The sequence below is a fragment of the Triticum urartu genome, chromosome 5, assembly GCF_003073215.2.
Source record: "Triticum urartu cultivar G1812 chromosome 5, Tu2.1, whole genome shotgun sequence".
NCBI classification, from domain to species: Eukaryota; Viridiplantae; Streptophyta; class Magnoliopsida; order Poales; family Poaceae; genus Triticum; species Triticum urartu.
Window position 1 is genome coordinate 447,270,113 of NC_053026.1, and position 5,243 is coordinate 447,275,355.

The following is a 5,243-nucleotide window of genomic DNA, read 5'->3' on the forward strand; positions in this document are numbered from 1 at the left end:
CATAGAATCCTATAGTAATTTAGTGTGCCATGCATGTTGTAGAGCTATCATATGTCTCCCATCATTTATTTCTCACCGACCTGCTATCTGCTACCTTTACACTGTACTAATTGTGCACACACTTCACCCATACTCACACTATTGTTTTTTATGCATGGGTATTTTAGACTCTTATGCAGTGTTGATGAATGCAGAAAAGAAAAGACAGAAGTCGCTCCAGTGTAATTCGAAGATAAGCACTAAGCGTTTCAGCGCTCTAATGGGTGCAGTGTCAGCAGTTGGAGATAGTGAACGTAGCTCTGCAGTTGATGATCTCAATTGCCACACACAACCATCCCAGGTGCTTGCTTTAACTTCGCGCTGTCAAATGTGGTTGCATGTTGCATATGGTGTCTAGCTTGTATTGCTTCCAATTTGGTTAAATTGCATCTGCTTACTTTACACATTATACCTTTGATAATGACATGCCTTCTTGTTTTTGATATATACTACATATATTTATTAACCATGTTCGTACATCAAACTAATGCTCTTTTGTATCCCTCGTCAATCACTTATGATGAGACAGTCACCCGAGTGGGTTACTGTGAGACGCCCTACTCGTTTAAAGAGTGCAGTGTCATCCTCCCCACATGATTCTCAAGAAACAGCAAGGCTAAATGAAGATAGTCAACGTAGCTCTCTAGTTGATCACCGCAATTCCCCCACACCACCATCGCAGGTGCTTGCTCTTACTTGGCAGTGTGATATGTGGTTGCATGTTGCATATGGTGTCTACCTTGTAATGCTTCTCATTAGGGTAAATTGCATCTGCTTAGTTAACACATTATACCTGTGAATATGACATGCCTTCCTGTTTTTGGTACATACTACGTCTTTCTATTAACCATGTTCTTACATCAAACTACTTTTCTTGTGTATCCCTCATCAATGCTCCTAATTTGTTAAATTGCATCTCCTTAGCTTACACATTATACATGTGAATATGACACGCCTTCCTGTTTTTGGTACATACTACATCTGCCTATCACACCATGTTCTTACATCAAACTACTGTTCTTGTGTATCCTGCGTCTATCGCTTATGATGAGACAGTCACGCGCGTGGGTTAATATGAGACACAATACTCTTATAAAGAATGCAATTTCATCCTCTCCACATGATTCTCAAGAAACAGCAAGCCTAAATGAAGATATTGAACGTAGCTCTGTACCTGAAGACCGCACTTCCCCTACACCACCATCACAAGTGCTTGCTCTAACTTCGAAGTGTGATACGTGGTTGCATGTTACATACGGTGTCTAGCTTGTAATGCTTCTAATTAGGGTAAATTGCATCTGCTTAGTTTACACACTATACCTGTGAATATGACATGCCTTCCTATTTTTGGTACACACTACATCTATGTGTTAACCTTGTTCTTACATGAAACTACCTCTCTTCTGTATCCTGCATCAATCACTTACGATGAGTCACCTTTATTCGTTGCATATTGCATATTATTTCTAGCCAATTGCCGTGTATTGCTTCTAATTTGGTCAAATACATTTGTTAGGGCACCCTTTTAATTTGACAGAGTGATATTGGTTTCATCTTTCATATGGTTTCTAGCTTGCATCTTCTAACAAGTTCAAGCACCTTGTGCTTAGTTTACACTTTATACATCATACATGTCAATATGTCACGCCGTCCTATTTTTCATACATATTCCATCCTCCTATCATGCGGCTGCCTTACATGAAAGTAGTGTTCGTCAGTATCATGCATCAGTGAGTTCTGAAGAGCAAATTTTATTATTTTTTCTTGTGGGTTTGACTTGACAAGGCAAAATCAAGAAAGAGGAAGTAAAAGAGTAAGGAAGGCGATGATGGTGGTCCTCTATAGCAACGTAAATGGAGTATCTGTACCGATTCTCCTTGTACTGATAGTGCATTACAAGGTCCAAGTCTCCGCTCCCCTACTCCACCATCCAAGATGCTTGCTCTAACTTGGCAGTGTGATATCTGGTTGCATGTTGCATATGGTGTCTAGCTCGTATTGCTCCTAATTAGTGTAAACTGCATCTGCTTAGCTTACACATGATACATGTGAATATGACACGCTTTCCTATTTTTGGTACATACTATATCTGTCTATCACACCATGTTCCATGAAACTACTCTTCTTGTGTATCCTGCATCAGTCACTTATGATGGGACACCTTTAAGTTGGCAGCGTGATATTGGTTTGCATCTTGAATATGATTTCTAGCATGTATTGCTTCTAGTTTGATGAACGCCACCTATGACGAGACAGTTTTAACTTGGCAGAGTGATATTGATTCCACCTTCCATATGGTGTCTTGCAGTGTTTCTAATTTGTTGAAGTGCCTTCTGCTTAGTTACCACATCATAGGTGTGAATATGTCAAGCCGTCCATTTTTTCGTACATATTCCATCCTCGTATCATGACTTTGCCTTTCATCAGAGTAGTGTTCGTCAGTATCATGCATGAATGAGTTCTGAAGAGCGAATGATATTCCTTTTTCTTGTCGGTATGACCTCACAATGCAAAATCAATAAAGCTGAAGGAAATTGGCAAGGCATTGGATGATGGTGGTCCTTCCGAGCAACTGAAACGGAGGTTCTCTACAGATTCTACTCCGCCATCCTCCCAACAAGATTCGCAAGACAACGCAAGGCTAGACAGTCAACGTAGCTGTGTAGATGATGAGCACATCTCCCCTACTCCACCATCACAGGTGCTTGCTCTAACTTGGCACTATTATATGTGGTTGCATGTTGCGTATGATGTCTAGCTTGTATTGCTTCTAACTTTGTTGAATTGCATCTGCTTACTTTACACATAATGCCTATGAATATGACATGTGTTCCTGTTTCTACATCAGACTACTATTCTTGCATATCCCGCATCAGTCACTTATGATAAGGCACCTTTAAGTCGCCACTGTGATATTGGTTGTGTCTTGCATATGATTTCTAGCATGTACTGCTTCTAATTTGTTGAAACGCCATTGAACTTGGCAGAGTGATATTGGTTGCATCTTTCATATGGTGTCTAGCTTGCAGTGCTTCTAATTTGTTGAAATGCCTTCTGCTTAGTTACCACATCATAGGTGTGAATATGTCACACCATCCTGTTTATCATACATATTCCATCCTCGCATCATGTGTTTGCCTTTCATCCGAGTAGTGTTCGTCAGTATCATGCATGAATGAGTTCTGAAGAGCGAATTTTATTCCTTTTTCTTATCGGTTTGACTTCACAATGCAAAATCATTACAGCTGAAGGAAATTAGTCCGGCAGTGGATGATGGTGGTCCTTCAGAGCAACTCAAACAGGGAGTCTCTACAGATTCTACTCCGCCATCCTCCCAATAAGATTCGCAAGACAAAACAAGGTTGGACAGTCAACGTAGCTGTGTAGATGATGAGCACATCTCCCCTACTCCACCATCACAGGTGCTTGCTCTAACTTGACACTATTATATGTGGTTGCATCTTGCGTATGATGTCTAGCTTGTATTGCTTCTAACTTGAATTGCATCTGCTTACTTTACACATAATGCCTGTGAATATGACACGTGTTCCCATTTCTAGAACATACGTGTACATGATGAGCACATCTCCCCTGCTCCACCATCACAGGTGCTTGCTCTTACTTGGAACTGTTATAGTGGTTGCGTTTTCCGTATGATGTCTAGTTTGTATTGCTTCTGATTATGTTGAAATGCATCTGCCTAGCTTACAACTTATACCTGCAACGATCACTTACCCATAAGACACATTTAACTTGGGACTGTGATGTAGGTTGCATCTTGCATTGTCTTCTAGCTTGTACTGCTTCTAATTTCTTGAAATGGCACTTATGATGAGACACTTTTTACCTGATAGAGTGATATTGGTTGCATGTTCATATGGTTCCTAGCTTTCATTTCTTCTAATTTTGTTTAAATGCCTTCCGCTTACTGTTTTTTCATACATATTACATCCTCCTATCGTACGTGTGAATATGAAACGCTGTCCTTTTTTGTATATATTCCATCCTCCTATCCTACGCTTGCCTTACATCAAAGTAGTGTTCGTCTGTATCATGCATCAACCATTTATGCAGAGCTAATTTTATTCATCTTCTTGTGGTTTTGACTTCATAAGGCAATATCAGAAAATAGGAAGGAAAAGAGTAAGTTAGGGGATGTTGGTGGTCCTCCGCACCGACGCAAACAAAGACTCTCTAGATTTTCCACTGCTACTGCTAATGAAGTTGAAGTCCCAAGTCTACATGATGAGTTCATCTCCCGTACTCCACCATCGCAGGTGCTTGCTCTAAGTTGACAGTGTGATAATTGGTTTCATGTTGCGTATGTTGTCTAGCCTGTATTTCTTCTATTTTGATTAAATTGCACCTGCTGAGTTTATACGTTATACATGTGCATATGACATAGCTTTCTGTGTCTAGAATACACTACATCTATCTATCATACCATGTTCTTAAATCAAAGTACTGTTGTTGTGTATCCCGCATCAGTCACTCATGATTGGACGCTTTTAACATGGCAGTTTGATAGTGGTTGCATCTTGCATTGATATCTACGTTGTACTGCTTCTAATTTTTCGAATTGCCACTTATGACAAGACACTTTTAACTTGGCAGAGTAATATTGGTTGCATCTTTCATATGGTGTCTAGCTTGCATTACTTCTATTTTCTTGAAAATCCTTCTGCTTAGTTTGCACATCGTAGCTGTGAATATGTCATGTCGTCCTGTTTTTCTTACATATTCCATCCTCATATGGTTGTCTTACATCAAAGTATTGCTTATTTGTATCATACATCAATGAGTTCTGAAGAGTGATTTTATTCTTTTGTGTTGTGGGTACAGCTTGACATGGCAAAGTCAAAAAAGAGCAAGGAAAATAATATAGTAGGGAGTGTTGTTACTCGTCGGGTGAAACGGAAAAGGTTCTGCCGTCGAGATTCTGCTGGTACTTATAGTGCAGTAGAAGGTCCAAGTCCACCGGCTAAATCTACAAACAAAGTATCACCTGCTCCACCAGCTGCAACATCTGCTTCAACTGTACCAGCATCTCAACCAGTTACTCGTTCGTTTGCTCCGGAACTGGCCAGTTCCCCAGCTGCCTTCACACCTAACACTACTTCCAAAGCACTACTGACACAACAGGACTTGGCAAGATCAGATGAACCTCATGAGCATCAACACCAAGACGGTACCTGACCGAGTCA